A 25365-nucleotide genomic window follows, 5' to 3' on the forward strand; every position below is an offset into this window, starting at 1 on the left:
CAGGATGGCTTCAGGCCCTAATCTGGTTCTGGCACGACACGCTGAGCCTTTGGTTATTTCCTCCTCCTGGTGGGAAATGAGAGTTAAATTTGCCCGTCCAGAAACCTCCAGCTAGCCTCTCATTGGTTCTCGCTATTCCTGTTCATCTTCCGCAGAAATTGCAAACTGTGCCAAACAGGAGGTTAAAGGCGCTGACTCTCCCAGTGGGGAGAGTGTTAGTAAAGCGTCTGGAATGTTGCACCCCAGTACCAGGGGAGGAAAACTGAGACATATTTGAACACGTCTCCCGATCACATGGTTGATCATACTCTGGGTTCCACATGCATGTTTTAGCTGAAGGAAGAATACCTTAAACCTGGTGAGTTGAGACCCGTGTAATGGGTACCATGCAATATGACTTCAAAGGGTCTTCATTTGCTCACCGAACCTCTCCAATCCTATCACTGCTGCGTTTATGCCCCTGTACACATGCTTGATTCTCTTTCGGAGACATAGCAATCCATAGGTTTTAAGATACTTACTAGTCAGGTACATTCTTAGGCGTTTAATATGCGGTGTTGAGTCCATTTCGTTGAGCAAGGAGTAGCTCTTGTCTATTCCATATTTGACTTAAGGAACTTTATCTGTGCTCATTTCAATCTCTGGTTTTATGCAGCACCCCAACTCACCTTTACCCTTAAGCAAGCATAAGTTGGTTTTCTAAATTTGAGACCCTGTTCTGTTCTGTAATTCAGTTCCTGTGTAGCCAAGTTTACATTCCGTGTATTACTGATATCTTATGATGTTTCTTTTTCTGTGTGACTTACTTCAGTTAGAATCATCATACCTGAATCCACTCATTGTGCTGCTAAGGGCCTGATGACACAGATTTCATTGCTGAGTGATATTGCTTTGTAAGTAAATACCACAACTTCTTTATCCATTTTTCACTTTCTGCGATGTTGAACTTGTACTGTAAACGAGTTTCTTGTAAACAGAGCCGTTCCAAACTTTGCGGTGGCTGTGTCTTTTTTATTTTAATTTCCCTAAGCTATAGGACCATAAGTGGAAGTGCCCTAGGCTCTGTTGCTTTGTTTTCTAGATGTTTCAGGAAACACCATACACTTCTCCCGAGTGGTTGTTGGCAATTTACATCCCGCCCATCAGCATAACAAGGCTCCCAGTTCTCCATGGCCTGTCCTGCCTTTCTGGATTTTACACTTTTTTCAGATGGCCCTTTTGACCGGGGGGAAGTGAGACTTCATTGTAGTGCAGATTTCCTTTGCAAGCTTGCTTGGTTGGCCAAAAAGGGCGTATGCGTTTTTTCCTGAATATATTCAGGAAAAAACGCATACGCCCTTTTTGGCCAAGTGCATCATTGTGGACGTTCTGCCTCTTTTCCTATGCTTTCAATGCAATTCCAGTCTACCTCCTGAAATCGGTTTCCTGCAATTCTGCCCCGCTTTCAAGTCCTCTTGGCAGCCTTACTTCAGTCTATTTTTGGACGATAGCTGTCATTTATAACTCTGCAGGTTTGTGAATTACAGTGCCCCTGAGCTCCTTTCTTCAACTCGGTTTCTTTTGAGCTGGCCGCAACACCGCAGGATGGCTTCAGGCCCTAATCTGGTTCCGGTACGGCACGCTGAGCCTTTGGTTATTTCCTCTTCCTGGTGGGAAATGAGAGTTAAATTTGCCCGTCCAGACACCTCCAGCTAGCCTCTCATTGGTTCTCGCTATTCCTGTTCATCTTCCGCAGAAATTGCAAACTGTGCCAAACAGGAGGTTAAAGGCGCTGACTCTCCAAGTGGGGAGAGTGTTAGTAAAGCGTCTGGAATGTTGCACCCGAGTACCAGGGGAGGAAAACTGAGACATATTTGAACACGTCTCCCGTTCACATGGTTGATCATACTTGGGTTCCACATGAATGTTTTAGCTGAAGAAAGAATACCTTAAACCTGGAGAGTTGAGTCCCGTGTAATGGGTACCATGCAATATGACTTCAAAGGGTCTTCATTTGCTCACCGAACCTCTCCAATCCTATCACTGCTGCGTTTATGCCCCTGTACACATGCTTGATTCTCTTTTGAAGACATAGCAATCCATAGGTTTTATGCTACTTATTAGTCAGGTACATTCTTAGGCGTTTAATATGCGGTGTTGAGTCCATTTCGTTGAGCAAGGAGTAGCTCTTGTCTATTCCATATTTGACTTAAGGAACTTTATCTGTGCTCATTTCAATCTCTGGTTTTATGCAGCACCCCAACTCACCTTTCCCCTTAAGCAAGCATAAGTTGGTTTTCTAAATTTGAGACCCTGTTCTGTTCTGTAATTCAGTTCCTGTGTAGCCAAGTTTACATTCCGTGTATTAGTGATATCTTATGATGTTTCTTCTTCTGTGTGACTTATCTCAGTTAGAATCATCGTACCTGAATCTACTCATTATGCTGCTACGGGCCTGATGACATAGATTTCATTGCTGAATGATACTGCATTGTACGTAAGTACCACAAGTTCTTTATCCATTTTTCACTTTCTGCGATGTTGAACTTGTACTGTAAACGAGGTTCTTGTAAACAGAGCCGTTCCAAACTTTGGGGTGGCTGTGTCTTTTTGATTTTAATTTCCCGAAGCTATAGGACCATAAGTGGAAGTGCCCTAGGCTCTGTTGCTTTGTTTTTTAGATGTTTCAGGAAACACCATACACTTCTCCCAAGTGGTTGTTGGCAATTGACATCCCGCCCATCAGCATAACAAGGCTCCCAGTTCTCCATGGCCTGTCCTGCCTTTCTGGATTTTACACTTTTTTCAGATGGCCCTTTTGACCGGGGGGAAGTGAGACTTCATTGTAGTGCAGATTTCCTTTGCAAGCTTGCTTGGTTGGCCAAAAAGGGCGTATGCGTTTTTTCCTGAATATATTCAGGAAAAAACGCATACGCCCTTTTTGGCCAAGTGCATCATTGTGGACGTTCTGCCTCTTTTCCTATGCTTTCAATGCAATTCCAGTCTACCTCCTGAAATCGGTTTCCTGCAATTCTGTCCCGCTCTCAAGTCCTCTTGGCAGCCTTACTTCAGTCTATTTTTGGACGATAGCTGTCATTTATAACTCTGCAGGTTTGTGAATTACAGTGCCCCTGAGATCCTTTCTTCAACTTGCTTTCTTGTGACCTGGCCGCAACACCGCAGGATGGCTTCAGGCCCTAATCTGGTTCCGGCACGGCACGCTGAGCCTTTGGTTATTTCCTTTTCCTGGTGGGAAATGAGAGTTAAATTTGCCCGCCCAGACACCTCCAGCTAGTCTCTCATTGGTTCTCGCTATTCCTGTTCATCTTCCGCAGAAATTGCAAACTGGGCCAAACAGGAGGTTAAAGGCGCTGACTCTACAAGTGGGGAGAGTGTTAGTAAAGCGTCTGGAATGTTGCACCCGAGTACCAGGGGAGGAAAACTGAGACATATTTGAACACGTCTCCCGTTCACATGGTTGATCATACTTGGGTTCCACATGCATGTTTTAGCTGAAGGAAGAATACCTTAAACCTGGAGAGTTAAGACCCGTGTAATGGGTACCATGCAATAAGTCTTCTAAGGGTCTTCATTTGCTCACCGAACCTCTCCAATCCTATCACTGCTGCGTTTATGTCCCTGTACACATGCTTGATTCTCTTTCGGAGACATAGCAGTCCATAGGTTTTAAGATACTTACTAGTCAGGTACATTCTTAGGCGTTTAATATGCGGTGTTGAGTCCATTTCGTTGAGCAAGGAGTAGCTTTTGTCTATTCCATATTTGACATAAGGAACTTTATCTGTGCTCATTTCAATCTCTGGTTTTATGCAGCACCCCAACTCACCTTTACCCTTAAGCAAGCATAAGTTGGTTTTCTAAATTTGAGACCCTGTTCTGTTCTGTAATTCAGTTCCTGTGTAGCCAAGTTTACATTCCGTGTATTACTGATATCTTATGATGGTTCTTTTTCTGTGTGACTTACTTCAGTTAGAATCATCATACCTGAATCCACTCATTGTGCTGCTAAGGGCCTGATGACACAGATTTCATTGCTGAGTGATATTGCTTTGTAAGTATATACCACAACTTCTTTATCCATTTTTCACTTTCTGCGATGTTGAACTTGTACTGTAAACGAGGTTCTTGTAAACAGAGGCGTCCCAAACTTTGGGGTGGCTGTGTCTTTTTGATTTTAATTTCCCTAAGCTATAGGACCATAAGTGGCAGTGCCCTAGGCTCTGTTGCTTTGTTTTTTAGATGTTTCAGGAAACACCATACACTTCTCCCGAGTGTCTGTTGGCAATTTACATCCCGCCCATCAGCATAACAAGGCTCCCAGTTCTCCATGGCCTGTCCTGCCTTTCTGGATTTTACACTTTTTTCAGATGGCCCTTTTGACCGGGGGGAAGTGAGACTTCATTGTAGTGCAGATTTCCTTTGCAAGCTTGCTTGGTTGGCCAAAAAGTGCGTATGCGTTTTTTCCTGAATATATTCAGGAAAAAACGCATACGCCCTTTTTGGCCAAGTGCATCATTGTGGACGTTCTGCCTCTATTCCTATGCTTTCAATGCAATTTCAGTCTACCTCCTGAAATCGGTTTCCTGCAATTCTGCCCCGCTTTCAAGTCCACTTGGCAGCCTTACTTCAGTCTATTTTTGGACGATAGCTGTCATTTATAACTCTGCAGGTTTGTGAATTACAGTGCCCCTGAGCTCCTTTCTTCAACTCGCTTTCTTGTGACCTGGCCGCAACACCGCAGGATGGCTTCAGGCCCTAATCTGGTTCTGGCACGACACGCTGAGCCTTTGGTTATTTCCTCCTCCTGGTGGGAAATGAGAGTTAAATTTGCCCGTCCAGAAACCTCCAGCTAGCCTCTCATTGGTTCTCGCTATTCCTGTTCATCTTCCGCAGAAATTGCAAACTGTGCCAAACAGGAGGTTAAAGGCGCTGACTCTCCCAGTGGGGAGAGTGTTAGTAAAGCGTCTGGAATGTTGCACCCCAGTACCAGGGGAGGAAAACTGAGACATATTTGAACACGTCTCCCGATCACATGGTTGATCATACTCTGGGTTCCACATGCATGTTTTAGCTGAAGGAAGAATACCTAAAACCTGGGTAGTTGAAACCCGTGGAATGGGTACCATGCAATATGACTTCAAAGGGTCTTCATTTGCTCACCAAACCTCTCCAATCTTATCACTGCTGCGTTTATGCCCCTGTACACATGCTTGATTCTCTTTCGGAGACATAGCAATCTATAGGTTTTAAGATACTTACTAGTCAGGTACATTCTTAGGCGTTTAATATGCGGTGTTGAGTCCATTTCGTTGAGCAAGGAGTAGCTCTTGTCTATTCCATATTTGGCTTAAGGAACTTTATCTGTGCTCATTTCAATCTCTGGTTTTATGCAGCACCCCAACTCACCTTTACCCTTAAGCAAGCATAAGTTGGTTTTCTAAATTTGAGACCCTGTTCTGTTCTGTAATTCAGTTCCTGTGTAGCCAAGTTTACATTCCGTGTATTACTGATATCTTATGATGTTTCTTTTTCTGTGTGACTTATTTCAGTTAGAATCATCATACCTGAATCCACTCATTGTGCTGCTAAGGGCCTTGTGACACAGATTTCATTGCTGAGTGATATTGCTTTGTAAGTAAATACCACAACTTCTTTATCCATTTTTCACTTTCTGCGATGTTGAACTTGTACTGTAAACGAGGTTCTTGTAAACAGAGGCGTCCCAAACTTTGGGGTGGCTGTGTCTTTTTGATTTTAATTTCCCTAAGCTATAGGACCATAAGTGGAAGTGCCCTAGGTTCTGTTGCTTTGTTTTTTAGATGTTTCAGGAAACACCATACACTTCTCCCGAGTGTCTGTTGGCAATTTACATCCCGCCCATCAGCATAACAAGCCTCCCAGTTCTCCATGGCCTGTCCTGCCTTTCTGGATTTTACACTTTTTTCAGATGGCCCTTTTGACCGGGGGGAAGTGAGACTTCATTGTAGTGCAGATTTCCTTTGCAAGCTTGCTTGGTTGGCCAAAAAGGGCGTATGCGTTTTTTCCTGAATATATTCAGGAAAAAACGCATACGCCCTTTTTGGCCAAGTGCATCATTGTGGACGTTCTGCCTCTTTTCCTATGCTTTCAATGCAATTCCAGTCTACCTCCTGAAATCGGTTTCCTGCAATTCTGCCCCGCTTTCAAGTCCTCTTGGCAGCCTTACTTCAGTCTATTTTTGGACGATAGCTGTCATTTATAACTCTGCAGGTTTGTGAATTACAGTGCCCCTGAGCTCCTTTCTTCAACTCGCTTTCTTGTGACCTGGCCGCAACACCGCAGGATGGCTTCAGGCCCTAATCTGGTTCCGGCCCGGCATGCTGAGTCTTTGGTTAATTCCTCTTCCTGGTGGGAAATGAGAGTTAAATTTGCCCGTCCAGACACCTCCAGCTAGGCTCTCATTGGTTCTCGCTATTCCTGTTCATCTTCCGCAGAAATTGCAAACTGGGCCAAACAGGAGGTTAAAGGGACTGACTCTCCAAGTGGGGAGAGTGTTAGTAAAGCGTCTGGAATGTTGCACCCGAGTACCAGGGGAGGAAAACTGAGACATATTTGAACACGTCTCCCGATCACATGGTTGATCATACTCTAGGTTCCACATGCATGTTTTAGCTGAAGGAAGAATACCTTAAACCTGGGTAGTTGAAACCCGTGGAATGGGTACCATGCAATATGACTTCAAAGGGTCTTCATTTGCTCACCAAACCTCTCCAATCCTATCACTGCTGCGTTTATGCCCCTGTACACATGCTTGATTCTCTTTCGGAGACATAGCAATCCATAGATTTTAAGATACTTACAAGTCAGGTACATTCTTAGACGTTTAATATGGGGTGTTGAGTCCATTTCATTGAGCAAGGATTAGCTCTTGTCTATTCCATATTTGGCTTAAGGAACTTTATCTGTGCTCATTTCAATCTCTGGTTTTATGCAGCACCCCAACTCACCTTTCCCCTTAAGCAAGAATAAGTTGTTTTTCTAAATTTGAGTCCCTGTTCTGTTCTGTAATTCAGTTCCTGTGTAGCCAAGTTTCCATTCCGTGTACTACTGATATCTTATGATGTTTCTTTTTCTGTGTCACTTACTTCAGTTAGAATCAACATACCTGAATCCACTCATTGTGCTGCTAAGGGCCTGATGACACAGATTTCATTGCTGAGTGATATTGCTTTGTAAGTAAATACCACAACTTCTTTATCCATTTTTCACTTTCTGCGATGTTGAACTTGTACTGTAAACGAGGTTCTTGTAAACAGAGCCGTTCCAAACTTTGGGGTGGCTGTGTGTTTTTGATTTTAATTTCCCTAATCTATAGGACCATAAGTGGAAGTTCCCTAGGTTCTGTTGCTTTGTTTTTTAGATGTTTCAGGAAACACCATACACTTCTCCCGAGTGGTTGTTGGCAATTTACATCCCGCCCATCAGCATAACAAGGCTCCCAGTTCTCCATGGCCTGTCCTGCCTTTCTGGATTTTACACTTTTATCAGATGGCCCTTTTGACCGGGGGGAAGTGAGACTTCATTGTAGTGCAGATTTCCTTTGCAAGCTTGCTTGGTTGGCCAAAAAGTGCGTATGCGTTTTTTCCTGAATATATTCAGGAAAAAACGCATACGCCCTTTTTGGCCAAGTGCATCATTGTGGACGTTCTGCCTCTTTTCCTATGCTTTCAATGCAATTCCAGTCTACCTCCTGAAATCGGTTTCCTGCAATTCTGCCCCGCTTTCAAGTCCTCTTGGCAGCCTTACTTCAGTCTATTTTTGGACGATAGCTGTCATTTATAACTCTGCAGGTTTGTGAATTACAGTGTCCCTGAGCTCCTTTCTTCAACTCGCTTTCTTGTGAGCTGGCCGCAACACCGCAGGATGTCTTCAGGCCCTAATCTGGTTCTGGCACGGCACACTGAGCCTTTGGTTAATTCCTCTTCCTGGTGGGAAATGAGAGTTAAATTTGCCCATCCAGACACCTCCAGCTAGTCTCTCATTGGTTCTCCCTATTCCTGTTCAACTTCCGCAGTAATTGCAAACTGGGCCAAACAGGAAGTTAAAGGCACTGACTCTCCAAGTCGGGAGAGCGTTAGTAAAGTATCTGGAATGTTGCACCCGAGTACCAGGGGACGAAAACTGAGACATATTTGAACACGTCTCCCGATCACACGGTTGATCATACTCTGGGTTCCACATGCATGTTTTAGCTGAAGGAAAAATACCTTAAACCTGGAGAGCTGAGACCCGTGGAATGGGTACCATGCAATATGACTTCAAAGGGTCTTCATTTGCTCACCGAACCTCTCCAATCCTATCACTGCTGCGTTTATGCCCCTGTACACACGCTTGATTCTCTGTTGGAGACATAGCAATCCATAGGTTTTAAGATACTTACTAGTCATGTACATTCTTAGGCGTTTAATATGGGGTGTTGAGTCCATTTCGTTGAGCAAGGAGTAGCTCTTGTCTATTCCATATTTGGCTTAAGGAACTTTATCTGTGCTCATTTCAATCTCTGGTTTTATGCAGCACCCCAACTCACCTTTCCCCTTAAGCAAGCATAAGTTGGTTTTCTAAATTTGAGACCCTGTTCTGTTTTGGAATTCAGTTCCTGTGTAGCCAAGTTTACATTCCGTGTATTAGTGATACCTTATGATGTTTCTTTTTCTGTGTGACATATTTCAGTTAGAATCATCGTACCTTAATCCACTCATTATGCTGCTACGGGCCTGATGACATAGATTTCATTGCTGAGTGATACTGCATTGTACGTAAGTACCACAAGTTCTTTATCCATTTTTCACTTTCTGTGATATTGAACTTGTACGGTAAACGAGGTTCTTGTAAACAGAGGCGTCCCAAACTTTGGGGTGGCTGTGTCTTTTTGATTTTAATTTCCCTAAGCTATAGGACCATAAGTGGAAGTGCCCTAGGCTCTGTTGCTTTGTTTTTTAGATGTTTCAGGAAACACCATACACTTCTCCGGAGTGTCTGTTGACAATTTACATCCCGCCCATCAGCATAACAAGGCTCCCAGTTCTCCATGGCCTGTCCTGCCTTTCTGGATTTTACACCTTTTTCAGATGGCCCTTTTGACCTGGGGTAAGTGAGACTTCTTTGTAGTGCAGATTTCCTTTGCAAGCTTGCTTGGTTGGCCAAAAAGGGCGTATGCGTTTTTTCCTGAATATATTCAGGAAAAAACGCATACGCCCTTTTTGGCCAAGTGCATCATTGTGGACGTTCTGCCTCTTTTCCTATGCTTTCAATGCAATTCCAGTCTACCTCCTGAAATCGGTTTCCTGCAATTCTGCCCCGCTTTCAAGTCCTCTTGGCAGCCTTACTTCAGTCTATTTTTGGACGATAGCTGTCATTTATAACTCTGCAGGTTTTTGAATTACAGTGCCCCTGAGCTCCTTTCTTCAACTCGCTTTCTTGTGACCTGGCGGCAACACCGTAGGATGGCTTCAGGCCCTAATCTGGTTCTGGCACGGCACGCTGAGCCTTTGGTTAATTCCTCTTCCTGGTGGGAAATAAGAGTTAAATTTGCCCGTCCAGACACCTCCAGCTAGTCTCTCATTGGTTCTCCCTATTCCTGTTCATCTTCCGCAGAAATTGCAAACTGGGCCAAACAGGAGGTTAAAGGGACTGACTCTCCAAGTGGGGAGAGTGTTAGTAAAGCGTCTGGAATGTTGCACCCGAGTACCAGGGGAGGAAAACTGAGACATATTTGAACACGTCTCCCGATCACATGGTTGATCATACTCTAGGTTCCACATGCATGTTTTAGCTGAAGGAAGAATACCTTAAACCTGGAGAGCTGAGACCCGTGTAATGGGTACCATGCAATATGACTTCAAAGGGTCTTCATTTGCTCACCGAACCTCTCCAATCCTATCACTGCTGCATTTATGCCCCTGTACACACGCTTGATTCTCTTTCAGAGACATAGCAATCCATAGGTTTTAAGATACTTACTAGTCAGGTACATTCTTAGGTGTTTAATATGCGGTGTTGAGTCCATTTCGTTGAGCAAGGAGTAGCTCTTGTCTATTCCATATTTGGCTTAAGGAACTTTATCTGTGCTCATTTCAATCTCTGGTTTTATGCAGCACCCCTACTCACCTTTACCCTTAAGCAAGCATAAGTTGGTTTTCTAAATTTGAGTCCCTGTTCTGTTCTGTAATTCAGTTCCTGTGTAGCCAAGATTACATTCCGTGTATTACTGATATCTTATGATGTTTCTTTTTCTGTGTGACTTATTTCAGTTAGAATCATCATACCTGAATCCACTCATTGTGATGCTAAGGGCCTGATGACATAGATTTCATTGCTGAGTGATATTGCTTTGTAAGTAAATACCACAACTTCTTTATCCATTTTTCACTTTCTGAGATGTTGAACTTGTACTGTAAACGAGGTTCTTGTAAACAGAGCCGTTCCAAACTTTGGGGTGGCTGTGTCTTTTTGATTTTAATTTCCCTAAGCTATAGGACCATAAGTGGAAGTGCCCTAGGGTCTGTTGCTTTGTTTTTTAGATGTTTCAGGAAACACCATACACTTCTCCCCAGTGTCCGTTGGCAATTTACATCCCGCCCATCAGCATAACAAGGCTCCCGGTTCTCCATGGCCTGTCCTGCCTTTCTGGATTTTACACTTTTTTCAGATGGCCCTTTTGACCGGGGGGAAGTGAGACTTCATTGTAGTGCAGATTTCCTTTGCAAGCTTGCTTGGTTGGCCAAAAAGGGCGTATGCGTTTTTTCCTGAATATATTCAGGAAAAAACGCATACGCCCTTTTTGGCCAAGTGCATCATTGTGGACGTTCTGCCTCTTTTCCTATGCTTTCAATGCAATTCCAGTCTACCTCCTGAAATCGGTTTCCTGCAATTCTGCCCCGCTTTCAAGTCCTCTTGGCAGCCTTACTTCAGTATATTTTTGGACGATAGCTGTCATTTATAACTGCAGGTTTGTGAGTTACAGTGCCCCTGAGCTCCTTTCTTCAACTCGGTTTCTTTTGAGCTGGCCGCAACACCGCAGGATGACTTCAGGCCCTAATCTGGTTCCGGCACGGCATGCTGAGCCTTTGGTTATTTCCTCTTCCTGGTGGGAAATGAGAGTTAAATTTGCCCGTCCAGACACCTCCAGCTAGTCTCTCATTCGTTCTCCCTATTCCTGTTCATCTACTGCAGAAATTGCAAACTGGGCCAAACAGGAGGTTAAAGGCGCTGACTCTCCAAGTGGGGAGAGTGTTAGTAAAGCGTCTGGAATGTTGCACCCGAGTACCAGGGGAGGAAAACTGAGACATATTTGAACACGTCTCCCGATCACACGGTTGATCATACTCTGGGTTCCACATGCATGTTTTAGCTGAAGGAAGAATACCTGAAACCTGGAGAGATGAGACCCGTGTAATGGGTACCATGCAATATGACTTCAAAGGGTCTTCATTTGCTCACCGAACCTCTCCAATCCTTTCACTGCTGCGTTTATGCCCCTGTACACATGCTTGATTCTCTTTCGGAGACATAGCAATCCATAGGTTTTAAGATACTTACAAGTCAGGTACATTCTTAGGCGTTTAATATGGGGTGTTGAGTCCATTTCGTTGAGCAAGGAGTAGCTCTTGTCTATTCCATATTTGGCTTAAGGAATTTATCTGTGCTCATTTCAATCTCTGGTTTTATGCAGCACCCCTACTCACCTTTACCCTTAAGCAAGCATATGTTGGTTTCCTAAATTTGAGTCCCTGTTCTGTTCTGTAATTCAGTTCCTGTGTAGCCAAGTTTACATTCCGTGTATTACTGATATCTTATGATGTTTCTTTTTCTGTGTGACTTATTTCAGTTAGAATCATCATACCTGAATCCACTCATTGTGCTGCTAAGGGCCTGGTGACATAGATTTCATTGCTGAGTGATATTGCTTTGTAAGTAAATACCGCAACTTCTTTATCCATTTTTCACTTTCTGAGATGTTGAACTTGTACTGAAAACGAGGTTCTTGTAAACAGAGCCGTTCCAAACTTTGGGGTGGCTGTGTCTTTTTGATTTTAATTTCCCTAAGCTATAGGACCATAAGTGGAAGTGCCCTAGGCTCTGTTGCTTTGTTTTTTAGATGTTTCAGGAAACACCATACACTTCTCCCGAGTGTCTGTTGGCAATTTACATCCCGCCCATCAGCATAACAAGGCTCCCAGTTCTCCATGGCCTGTCCTGCCTTTCTGGATTTTACACTTTTTTCAGATGGCCCTTTTGACCGGGGGGAAGTGAGACTTCATTGTAGTGCAGATTTCCTTTGCAAGCTTGCTTGGTTGGCCAAAAAGGGCGTATGCGTTTTTTCCTGAATATATTCAGGAAAAAACGCATACGCCCTTTTTGGCCAAGTGCATCACTGTGGACGTTCTGCCTCTTTTCCTATGCTTTCAATGCAATTCCAGTCTACCTCCTGAAATCGGTTTCCTGCAATTCTGCCCCGCTTTCAAGTCCTCTTGGCAGCCTTACTTCAGTCTATTTTTGGACGATAGCTGTCATTTATAACTCTGCAGGTTTGTGAATTACAGTGCCCCTGAGCTCCTTTCTTCAACTCGCTTTCTTTTGAGCTGGCCGCAACGCCGCAGGATGGCTTCAGGCCCTAATCTGGTTCCGGCACGGCACACTGAGCCTTTGGTTATTTCCTCTTCCTGGTGGGAAATGAGAGTTAAATTTGTCCGTCCAGAAACTTCCAGCTAGTCTCTCATTGGTTCTCCATATTCCTGTTCATCTTCCGCAGAAATTGCAAACTGGGCCAAACAGGAGATTAAAGGCACTGACTCTCCAAGTGGGGAGAGTGTTCGTTAAGCGTCTGGAATGTTGCACCCGAGTACCAGGGGACCAAAAGTGAGACATATTTGAACATGTCTCCCGATCACACAGTTGATCATACTCTGGGTTCCACATGCATGTTTTAGCTGAAGGAAGAATACCTTAAACATGGGTAGTTGAAACCCGTGGAATGGGTACCATGCAATATGACTTCAAAGGGTCTTCATTTGCTCACCGAACCTCTCCAATCCTATCACTGCTGCGTTTATGCCCTTGTACACATGCTTGATTCTCTTTCGGAGACATAGAAATCCATAGGTTTTAAGATACTTACTAGTCAGGTACATTCTTAGGCGTTTAATATGCGGTGTTGAGTCCATTTCGTTGAGCAAGGAGTAGCTCTTGTCTATTCCATATTTGGCTTAAGGAACTTTATCTGTGCTCATTTCAATCTCTGGTTTTATGCAGCAACCCAACTCACCTTTCCCCTTAAGCAAGCATAAGTTGGTTTTCTAAATTTGAGAACCTTTTCTGTTTTGGAATTCAGTTCCTGTGTAGTCAAGTTTACATTCAGTGTATTAGTGATATCTTATGATGTTTCTTTTTCTGTGTGACTTATTTCAGTAAGAATTATCGTACCTGAATCTACTCATTATGCTGCTACGGGCCTGATGACATAGATTTCATTGCTGAGTGATACTGCATTGTATGTAGGTACCACAAGTTCTTTATCCATTTTTCACTTTCTGCGATGTTGAACTTGTACTGTAAACGAGTTTCTTGTAAACAGAGCCGTTCCAAACTTTGGGGTGGCTGTGTCTTTTTGATTTTAATTTCCCTAAGCTATAGGACCATAAGTGGAAGTGCCCTAGGCTCTGTTGCTTTGTTTTTTAGATGTTTCAGGAAACACCATACACTTCTCCCGAGTGGTTGTTGGCAATTTACATCCCGCCCATCAGCATAACAAGGCTGCCAGTTCTCCATGGCCTGTCCTGCCTTTCTGGATTTTACACTTTTTTCAGATGGCCCTTTTGACCGGGGGGAAGTGAGACTTCATTGTAGTGCAGATTTCCTTTGCAAGCTTGCTTGGTTGGCCAAAAAGGGCGTATGCGTTTTTTCCTGAATATATTCAGGAAAAAATGCATACGCCCTTTTTGGCCAAGTGCATCATTGTGGACGTTCTGCCTCTTTTCCTATGCTTTCAATGCAATTCCAGTCTACCTCCTGAAATCGGTTTCCTGCAATTCTGCCCCGCTTTCAAGTCCTCTTGGCAGCCTTACTTCAGTCTATTTTTGGACGATAGCTGTCATTTATAACTCTGCAGGTTTGTGAATTACAGTGCCCCTGAGCTCCTTTCTTCAACTCGTTTTCTTTTGAGTTGGCCGCAACACCGCAGGATGGCTTCAGGCCCTAATCTGGTTCCGGCACGGCACGCTGAGCCTTTGGTTATTTCCTCTTCCTGGTGGGAAATAAGAGTTAAATTTGCCCGTCCAGACACCTCCAGCTAGCCTCTCATTGGTTCTCGCTATTCCTGTTCATCTTCTGCAGAAATTGCAAACTGGGCCAAACAGGAGATTAAAGGCAATGACTCTCCAAGTGGGGAGAGTGTTCGTTAAGCGTCTGGAATGTTGCACCCGAGTACCAGGGGACCAAAAGTGAGACATATTTGAACATGTCTCCCGATCACACAGTTGATCATACTCTGGGTTCCACATGCATGTTTTAGCTGAAGGAAGAATACCTTAAACATGGGTAGTTGAAACCCGTGGAATGGGTACCATGCAATATGACTTCAAAGGGTCTTCATTTGCTCACCAAACCTCTCCAATCCTATCACTGCTGCGTTTATGCCCCTGTACACACGCTTGATTCTCTTTCAGAGACCTAGCAATCCATAGGTTTTAGGATACTTACTAGTCAGGTACATTCTTAGGCGTTTAATATGGGGTGTTGGGTCCATTTCGTTGAGCAAGGAGTAGCTCTTGTCTATTCCATATTTGGCTTAAGGAACGTTATCTGTGCTCATTTGAATCTCTGGTTTTATGCAGCACCCCAACTCACCTTTACCCTTAAGCAAGCATAAGTTGGTTTTCTAAATTTGATACCCTGTTCTGTTTTGGAATTCAGTTCCTGTGTAGCCAAGTTTACATTCCGTGTATTAGTGATATCTTATGATGTTTCTTTTTCTGTGTGACTTATTTCAGTTAGAATCATCGTACCTGAATCCACTCATTATGCTGCTACGGGCCTGATGACATAGATTTCATTGCTGAGTGATACTGCATTGTACGTAAGTACCACAAGTTCTTTATCCATTTTTCACTTTCTGTGATATTGAACTTGTACGGTAAATGAGGTTCTTGTAAACAGAGGCGTCCCAAACTTTGGGGTGGCTGTGTCTTTTTGATTTTAATTTCCCTATGCTATAGGACCATAAGTGGCAGTGCCCTAGGCTCTGTTGCTTTGTTTTTTAGATGTTTCAGGAAACACCATACACTTCTCCCGAGTGGTTGTTGGCAATTTACATCCCGCCCATCAGCATAACAAGGCTCCCAGTTCTCCATGGCCTGTCCTGCCTTTCTGGATTTTACACTTTTTTCAGATGGCCCTTTTGACCAGGGGGAAGTGAGACTTCATTGTAGTGCAGATTTCCTTTGCAAGCTTGCTTGGTTGGCCAAAAAGGGCGTATGCGTTTTTTCCTGAATATATTCAGGAAAAAACGCATACGCCCTTTTTGGCCAAGTGCATCATTGTGGACGTTCTGCCTCTTTTCCTATGCTTTCAATGCAATTCCAGTCTACCTCCTGAAATCGGTTTCCTGCAATTCTGCCCCGCTTTCAAGTCCTCTTGGCAGCCTTACTTCAGTCTATTTTTGGACGATAGCTGTCATTTATAACTCTGCAGGTTTGTGAATTACAGTGCCCCTGAGCTCCTTTCTTCAACTCGCTTTCTTTTGAGCTGGCCGCAACACCGCAGGATGGCTTCAGGCCCTAATATGGTTCTGGTACGGCACGCTGAGCCTTTGGTTATTTCCTCTTCCTGGTGGGAAATAAGAGTTAAATTTGCCCGTCCAGACACCTCCAGCTAGCCTCTCATTGGTTCTCGCTATTCCTGTTCATCTTCTGCAGAAATTGCAAACTGGGCCAAACAGGAGGTTAAAGGCGCTGACTCTCCAGGTGGGGAGAGTGTTAGTAAAGTGTCTGGAATGTTGCACCCGAGTACCAGGGGAGGAAAACTGAGACATATTTGAACACGTCTCCCGATCACATGGTTGATCATACTCTAGGTTCCACATGCATGTTTTAGCTGAAGGAAGAATACCTTAAACCTGGGTAGTTGAAACCCGTGGAATGGGTACCATGCAATATGACTTCAAAGGGTCTTCATTTGCTCACCGAACCTCTCCAATCCTATCACTGCTGCGTTTATGCCCCTGTACACATGCTTGATTCTCTTTCGGAGACATAGCAATCCATAGGTTTTAAGATACTTACAAGTCAGGTACATTCTTAGGCGTTTAATATGGGGTGTTGAGTCCATTTCGTTGAGCAAGGAGTAGCTCTTGTCTATTCCATATTTGGCTTAAGGAACTTTATCTGTGCTCATTTCAATCTCTGGTTTTATGCAGCACCCCAACTCACCTTTCCCCTTAAGCAAGCATATGTTGGTTTTCTAAATTTGAGTCCCTGTTCTGTTCTGTAATTCAGTTCCTGTGTAGCCAAGTTTACATTCCGTGTATTACTGATATCTTATGATGTTTCTTTTTCTGTGTGACTTATTTCAGTTAGAATCATCATACCTGAATCCACTCATTGTGCTGCTAAGGGCCTGGTGACATAGATTTCATTGCTGAGTGATATTGCTTTGTAAGTAAATACCGCAACTTCTTTATCCATTTTTCACTTTCTGAGATGTTGAACTTGTACTGAAAACGAGGTTCTTGTAAACAGAGCCGTTCCAAACTTTGGGGTGGCTGTGTCTTTTTTATTTTAATTTCCCTAAGCTATAGGACCATAAGTGGAAGTGCCCTAAGCTCTGTTGCTTTGTTTTTTAGATGTTTCAGGAAACACCATACACTTCTCCCGAGTGTCTGTTGGCAATTTACATCCCGCCCATCAGCATAACAAGGCTCCCAGTTCTCCATGGCCTGTCCTGCCTTTCTGGATTTTACACTTTTTTCATATGGCCCTTTTGACCGGGGGGAAGTGAGACTTCATTGTAGTGCAGATTTCCTTTGCAAGCTTGCTTGGTTGGCCAAAAAGGGCGTATGCGTTTTTTCCTGAATATATTCAGGAAAAAACGCATACGCCCTTTTTGGCCAAGTGCATCATTGTGGACGTTCTGCCTCTTTTCCTATGCTTTCAATGCAATTCCAGTCTACCTCCTGAAATCGGTTTCCTGCAATTCTGCCCCGCTTTCAAGTCCTCTTGGCAGCCTTACTTCAGTCTATTTTTGGACGATAGCTGTCATTTATAACTCTGCAGGTTTGTGAATTACAGTGCCCCTGAGCTCCTTTCTTCAACTCGTTTTCTTTTGAGCTGGCCGCAACACCGCAGGATGGCTTCAGGCCCTAATCTGGTTCCGGCACGGCACGCTGAGCCTTTGGTTATTTCCTCTTCCTGGTGGGAAATAAGAATTAAATTTGCCCGTCCAGACACCTCCAGCTAGCCTCTCATTGGTTCTCGCTATTCCTGTTCATCTTCTGCAGAAATTGCAAACTGGGCCAAACAGGAGATTAAAGGCACTGACTCTCCAAGTGGGGAGAGTGTTCGTTAAGCGTCTGGAATGTTGCACCCGAGTACCAGGGGACCAAAAGTGAGACATATTTGAACATGTCTCCCGATCACACAGTTGATCATATTCTGTGTTCCACATGCATGTTTTAGCTGAAGGAAGAATACCTTAAACATGGGTAGTTGAAACCCGTGGAATGGGTACCATGCAATATGACTTCAAAGGGTCTTCATTTGCTCACCGAACCTCTCCAATCCTATCACTGCTGCGTTTATGCCCCTGTACACATGCTTGATTCTCTTTTGGAGACATAGCAATCCATAGGTTTTACGATACTTACTAGTCAGGTACATTCTTAGGCGTTTAATATGCGGTGTTGAGTCCATTTCGTTGAGCAAGGAGTAGCTCTTGTCTATTCCATATTTGGCTTAAGGAACTTTATCTGTGCTCATTTCAATCTCTGGTTTTATGCAGCACCCCAACTCACCTTTCCCCTTAAGCAAGCATAAGTTGGTTTTCTAAATTTGAGTCCCTGTTCTGTTCTGTAATTCAGTTCCTGTGTAGCCAAGTTTACATTCCGTGTATTAGTGATATCTTATGATGTTTCTTTTTCTGTGTGACTTATTTCAGTTAGAATCATCGTACCTGAATCCACTCATTATGCTGCTATGGGCCTGATGACATAGATTTCATTGCTGAGTGATACTGCATTGTACGTAAGTACCACAAGTTCTTTATCCATTTTTCACTTTCTGTGATATTGAACTTGTACGGTAAACGAGGTTCTTGTAAACAGAGGCGTCCCAAACTTTGGGGTGGCTGTGTCTTTTTGATTTTAATTTCCCTAAGCTATAGGACCATAAGTGGAAGTGCCCTAGGCTCTGTTGCTTTGTTTTTTAGATGTTTCAGGAAACACCATACACTTCTCCCGAGTGTCTGTTGGCAATTTACATCCCGCCCTTCAGCATAACAAGGCTCCCAGTTCTCCATGGCCTGTCCTGCCTTTCTGCATTTTACACTTTTTTCAGATGGCCCTTTTGACCGGGGGGAAGTGAGACTTCATTGTAGTGCAGATTTCCTTTGCAAGCTTGCTTGGTTGGCCAAAAAGGGCGTATGCGTTTTTTCCTGAATATATTCAGGAAAAAACGCATACACCCTTTTTGGCCAAGTGCATCATTGTGGACGTTCTGCCTCTTTTCCTATGCTTTCAATGCAATTCCAGTCTACCTCCTGAAATCGGTTTCCTGCAATTCTGCCCCGCTTTCAAGTCCTCTTGGCAGCCTTACTTCAGTCTATTTTTGGACGATAGCTGTCATTTATAACTCTGCAGGTTTGTGAATTACAGTGCCCCTGAGCTCCTTTCTTCAACTCGGTTTCTTTTGAGCTGGCCACAACACCGCAGGATGGCTTCAGGCCCTAATCTGGTTCCGGTACGGCACGCTGAGCCTTTGGTTATTTCCTCTTCATGGTGGGAAATGAGAGTTAAATTTGCCCGTCCAGACACCTCCAGCTAGCCTCTCATTGGTTCTCGCTATTCCTGTTCATCTTCCGCAGAAATTGCAAACTGTGCCAAACAGGAGGTTAAAGGCGCTGACTCTCCAAGTGGGGAGAGTGTTAGTAAAGCATCTGGAATGTTGCACCCGAGTACCAGGGGAGGAAAACTGAGACATATTTGAACACGTCTCCCGATCACATGGTTGATCATACTCTGGGTTCCACATGCATGTTTTAGCTGAAGGAAGAATACCTAAAACCTGGGTAGTTGAAACCCGTGGAATGGGTACCATGCAATATGACTTCAAAGGGTCTTCATTTGCTCACCGAACCTCTCCAATCCTATCACTGCTGCGTTTATGCCCTTGTACACATGCTTGATTCTCTTTCGGAGACATAGCAATCCATAGGTTTTAAGATACTTACTAGTAAGGTACATTCTTAGGCGTTTAATATGCGGTGTTGAGTCCATTTCGTTGAGCAAGGAGTAGCTCTTGTCTATTCCATATTTGGCTTAAGGAACTTTATCTGTGCTCATTTCAATCTCTGGTTTTATGCAGCAACCCAACTCACCTTTCCCCTTAAGCAAGCATAAGTTGGTTTTCTAAATTTGAGAACCTTTTCTGTTTTGGAATTCAGTTCCTGTGTAGTCAAGTTTACATTCAGTGTATTAGTGATATCTTATGATGTTTCTTTTTCTGTGTGACTTATTTCAGTTAGAATCATCGTACCTGAATCCACTCATTATGCTGCTACGGGCCTGATGACATAGATTTCATTGCTGAGTGATACTGCATTGTACGTAGGTACCACAAGTTCTTTATCCATTTTTCACTTTCTGCGATGTTGAACTTGTACTGTAAACGAGTTTCTTGTAAACAGAGCCGTTCCAAACTTTGGGGTGGCTCTGTCTTTTTTATTTTAATTTCCCTAAGCTATAGGACCATAAGTGGAAGTGCCCTAGGCTCTGTTGCTTTGTTTTTTAGATGTTTTGGAAACACCATACACTTCTCCCGAGTGGTTGTTGGCAATTTACATCCCGCCCATCAGCATAACAAGGCTCCCAGTTCTCCATGGCCTGTCCTGCCTTTCTGGATTTTACACTTTTTTCAGATGGCCCTTTTGACCAGGGGGAAGTGAGACTTCATTGTAGTGCAGATTTCCTTTGCAAGCTTGCTTGGTTGGCCAAAAAGGGCGTATGCGTTTTTTCCTGAATATATTCAGGAAAAAACGCATACGCCCTTTTTGGCCAAGTGCATCATTGTGGACGTTCTGCCTCTTTTCCTATGCTTTCAATGCAATTCCAGTCTACCTCCTGAAATCGGTTTCCTGCAATTCTGCCCCGCTTTCAAGTCCTCTTGGCAGCCTTACTTCAGTCTATTTTTGGACGATAGCTGTCATTTATAACTCTGCAGGTTTGTGAATTACAGTGCCCCTGAGCTCCTTTCTTCAACTCGGTTTCTTTTGAGCTGGCCGCAACACCGCAGGATGGCTTCAGGCCCTAATCTCGTTCCGGTACGGCACGCTGAGCCTTTGGTTATTTCCTCTTCCTGTTGGGAAATGAGAGTTAAATTTGCCCGTCCAGACACCTCCAGCTAGCCTCTCATTGGTTCTCGCTATTCCTGTTCATCTTCCGCAGAAATTGCAAACTGGGCCAAACAGGAAGTTAAAGGCGCTGACTCTCCAAGTGGGGAGAGTGTTAGTAAAGCGTCTGGAATGTTGCACCCGAGTACCAGGGGAGGAACACTGAGACATATTTGAACACGTCTCCCGATCACATGGTTGATCATACTCTGGGTTCCACATGCATGTTTTAGCTGAAGGAAGAATACCTAAAACCTGGGTAGTTGAAACCCGTGGAATGGGTACCATGCAATATGACTTCAAAGGGTCTTCATTTGCTCACCGAACCTCTCCAATCCTATCACTGCTGCGTTTATGCCCCTGTACACATGCTTGATTCTCTTTCGGAGACATAGCAATCCATAGGTTTTAAGATACTTACTAGTCAGGTACATTCTTAGGCGTTTAATATGGGGTGTTGAGTCCATTTCGTTGAGCAAGGAGTAGCTCTTGTCTATTCCATATTTGGCTTAAGGAACTTTATCTGTGCTCATTTCAATCTCTGGTTTTATGCAGCACCCCAACTCACCTTTCCCCTTAAGCAAGCATATGTTGGTTTTCTAAATTTGAGTCCCTGTTCTGTTCTGTAATTCAGTTCCTGTGTAGCCAAGTTTACATTCCGTGTATTACTGATATCTTATGATGTTTCTTTTTCTGTGTGACTTATTTCAGTTAGAATCATCATACCTGAATCCACTCATTGTGCTGCTAAGGGCCTGGTGACATAGATTTCATTGCTGAGTGATATTGCTTTGTAAGTAAATACCACAACTTCTTTATCCATTTTTCACTTTCTGCGATGTTGAACTTGTACTGTAAACGAGGTTCTTGTAAACAGAGCCGTTCCAAACTTTGGGGTGGCTGTGTCTTTTTTATTTTAATTTCCCTAAGCTATAGGACCATAAGTGGAAGTGCCCTAGGCTCTGTTGCTTTGTTTTTTAGATGTTTCAGGAAACACCATACACTTCTCCCGAGTGTCTGTTGGCAATTTACATCCCGCCCATCAGCATAACACGGCTCCCAGTTCTCCATGGCCTGTCCTGCCTTTCTGGATTTTACACTTTTTTCAGATGGCCCTTTTGACCGGGGGGAAGTGAGACTTCATTGTAGTGCAGATTTCCTTTGCAAGCTTGCTTGGTTGGCCAAAAAGGGCGTATGCTTTTTTTCCTGAATATATTCAGGAAAAAACGCATACGCCCTTTTTGGCCAAGTGCATCACTGTGGACGTTCTGCCTCTTTTCCTATGCTTTCAATGCAATTCCAGTCTACCTCCTGAAATCGGTTTCCTGCAATTCTGCCCCGCTTTCAAGTCCTCTTGGCAGCCTTACTTCAGTCTATTTTTGGACGATAGCTGTCATTTATAACTCTACAGGTTTGTGAATTACAGTGCCCCTGAGCTCCTTTCTTCAACTCGCTTTCTTTTGAGCTGGCCGCAACACCGCAGGATGGCTTCAGGCCCTAATCTGGTTCCGGCACGGCACGCTGAGCCTTTGGTTATTTCCTCTTCCTGGTTGGAAATGAGAGTTAAATTTGTCCGTCCAGAAACTTCCAGCTAGTCTCTCATTGGTTCTCCCTATTCCTGTTCATCTTCCGCAGAAATTGCAAACTGGGCCAAACAGGAGATTAAAGGCACTGACTCTCCAAGTGGGGAGAGTGTTCGTTAAGCGTCTGGAATGTTGCACCCGAGTACCAGGGGACCAAAAGTGAGACATATTTGAACATGTCTCCCGATCACACAGTTGATCATACTCTGGGTTCCACATGCATGTTTTAGCTGAAGGAAGAATACCTTAAACATGGGTAGTTGAAACCCGTGGAATGGGTACCATGCAATATGACTTCAAAGGGTCTTCATTTGCTCACCAAACCTCTCCAATCCTATCACTGCTGTGTTTATGCCCCTGTACACACGCTTGATTCTCTTTCAGAGACATAGCAATCCATAGGTTTTAGGATACTTACTAGTCAGGTACATTCTTAGGCGTTTAATATGGGGTGTTGGGTCCATTTCGTTGAGCAAGGAGTAGCTCTTGTCTATTCCATATTTGGCTTAAGGAACGTTATCTGTGCTCATTTGAATCTCTGGTTTTATGCAGCACCCCAACTCACCTTTACCCTTAAGCAAGCATAAGTTGGTTTTCTAAATTTGATACCCTGTTCTGTTTTGGAATTCAGTTCCTGTGTAGCCAAGTTTACATTCCGTGTATTAGTGATATCTTATGATGTTTCTTTTTCTGTGTGACTTATTTCAGTTAGAATCATCGTACCTGAATCCACTCATTATGCTGCTACGGGCCTGATGACATAGATTTCATTGCTGAGTGATACTGCATTGTACGTAAGTACCACAAGTTCTTTATCCATTTTTCACTTTCTGTGATATTGAACTTGTACGGTAAACGAGGTTCTTGTAAAGAGAGGCGTCCCAAACTTTAGGGTGGCTGTGTCTTTTTGATTTTAATTTCCCTAAGCTATAGGACCATAAGTGGAAGTGCCCTAGGCTCTGTTGCTTTGTTTTTTAGATGTTTCAGGAAACACCATACACTTCTCCCGAGTGGTTGTTCGCAATTTACATCCCGCCCTTCAGCATAACAAGGCTCCCAGTTCTCCATGGCCTGTCCTGCCTTTCTGGATTTTACACATTTTTCAGATGGCCCTTTTGACCGGGGGGAAGTGAGACTTCATTGTAGTGCAGATTTCCTTTGCAAGCTTGCTTGGTTGGCCAAAAAGGGCGTATGCGTTTTTTCCTGAATATATTCAGGAAAAAACGCATATGCCCTTTTTGGCCAAGTGCATCATTGTGGACGTTCTGCCTCTTTTCCTATGCTTTCAATGCAATTCCAGTCTACCTCCTGAAATCGGTTTCCTGCAATTCTGCCCCCCTTTCAAGTCCTCTTGGCAGCCTTACTTCAGTCTATTTTTGGACGATAGCTGTCATTTATAACTCTGCAGGTTTGTGAATTACAGTGCCCCTGAATTCCTTTCTTCAAATCGCTTTCTTTCGAGCTGGCCGCAACACCGCAGGATGGCTTCAGGCCCTAATCTGGTTCCGGCACGGCACGCTGAGCCTTTGGTTATTTCCTCTTCCTGGTGGGAAATGAGAGTTAAATTTGCCCGTCCAGACACCTCCAGCTAGTCTCTCATTGGTTCTCCCTATTGCTGTTCATCTACTGCAGAAATTGCAAACTGGGCCAAACAGGAGGTTAAAGGCGCTGACTCTCCAAGTGGGGAGAGTGTTAGTAAAGCGTCTGGAATGTTGCACCCGAGTACCAGGGTACGAAAACTGAGACATATTTGAACACGTCTCCCGATCACACGGTTGATCATACTCTGGGTTCCACATGCATGTTTTAGCTGAAGGAAGAATACCTTAAACCTGGAGAGTTGAGACCCGTGTAATGGGTACCATGCAATATGACTTCAAAGGGTCTTCATTTGCTCACCGAACCTCTCCAATCCTATCACTGCTGCGTTTATGCCCCTGTACACATGCATGATTCTCTTTCAGAGACATAGCAATCCATAGGTTTTAAGATACTTACTAGTCAGGTACATTCTTAGGCGTTTAATATGCGGTGTTGAGTCCATTTCGTTGAGCAAGGAGTAGCTCTTGTCTATTCCATATTTGACTTAAGGAACTTTATCTGTGCTCATTTCAATCTCTGGTTTTATGCAGCACCCCAACTCACCTTTACCCTTAAGCAAGCATAAGTTGGTTTTCTAAATTTGAGACCCTGTTCTGTTCTGTAATTCAGTTCCTGTGTAGCCAAGTTTACATTCCGTGTATTACTGATATCTTATGATGTTTCTTTTTCTGTGTGACTTACTTCAGTTAGAATCATCATACCTGAATCCACTCATTGTGCTGCTAAGGGCCTGATGACACAGATTTCATTGCTGAGTGATATTGCTTTGTAAGTAAATACCACAACTTCTTTATCCATTTTTCACTTTCTGCGATGTTGAACTTGTACTGTAAACGAGGTTCTTGTAAACAGAGCCGTTCCAAACTTTGGGGTGGCTGTGTCTTTTTGATTTTAATTTCCCTAAGCTATAGGACCATAAGTGGAAGTGCCCTAGGTTCTGTTGCTTTGTTTTTTAGATGTTTTAGGAAACACCATACACTTCTCCCGAGTGGTTGTTGGCAATTTACATCCCGCCCATCAGCATAACAAGGCTCCCAGTTCTCCATGGCCTGTCCTGCCTTTCTGGATTTTACACTTTTTTCAGATGGCCCTTTTGACCTGGGGGAAGTGAGACTTCATTGTACTGCAGATTTCCTTTGCAAGCTTGCTTGGTTGGCCAAAAAGGGCGTATGCGTTTTTTCCTGAATATATTCAGGAAAAAACGCATACGCCCTTTTTGGCCAAGTGCATCATTGTGGACGTTCTGCCTCTTTTCCTATGCTTTCAATGCAATTCCAGTCTACCTCCTGAAATCGGTTTCCTGCAATTCTGCTCCGCTTTCAAGTCCTCTTGGCAGCCTTACTTCAGTCTATTTTTGGACGATAGCTGTCATTTATAACTCTGCAGGTTTGTGAATTACAGTGCCCCTGAGCTCCTTTCTTCAACTCGGTTTCTTTTGAGCTGGCCGCAACACCGCAGGATGGCTTCAGGCCCTAATATGGTTCCGGTACGGCACGCTGAGCCTTTGGTTATTTCCTCTTCCTGGTGGGAAATGAGAGTTAAATTT

The 25365-nt window shown here is 43.8% G+C and overlaps 1 long non-coding RNA gene across 10 annotated transcripts in view; it reads left to right on the plus strand.

Moving 5' to 3' along the window:
- Positions 1-25365, plus strand: part of LOC307181307 — a 221618-nt gene that overhangs the window by 151253 nt on the left and 45000 nt on the right. The window contains exon 1 of one of the 10 annotated variants that reach the window (XR_013826397.1): positions 7139-7215. The exons of 8 other annotated variants lie outside the window; for them this stretch is intronic. This is a non-coding gene — a long non-coding RNA (uncharacterized lncRNA). Of the gene's footprint in view, positions 1-7138; positions 7216-10293; positions 10376-25365 lie in introns of those variants that run through there. One more of the 10 variants, XR_013826398.1, reaches the window with a different exon arrangement.

Source organism: Stenella coeruleoalba, assembly GCF_951394435.1.
Source record: "Stenella coeruleoalba genome assembly, contig: scaffold_146, whole genome shotgun sequence".
In the NCBI taxonomy this organism is placed as follows: Eukaryota; Metazoa; Chordata; class Mammalia; order Artiodactyla; family Delphinidae; genus Stenella; species Stenella coeruleoalba.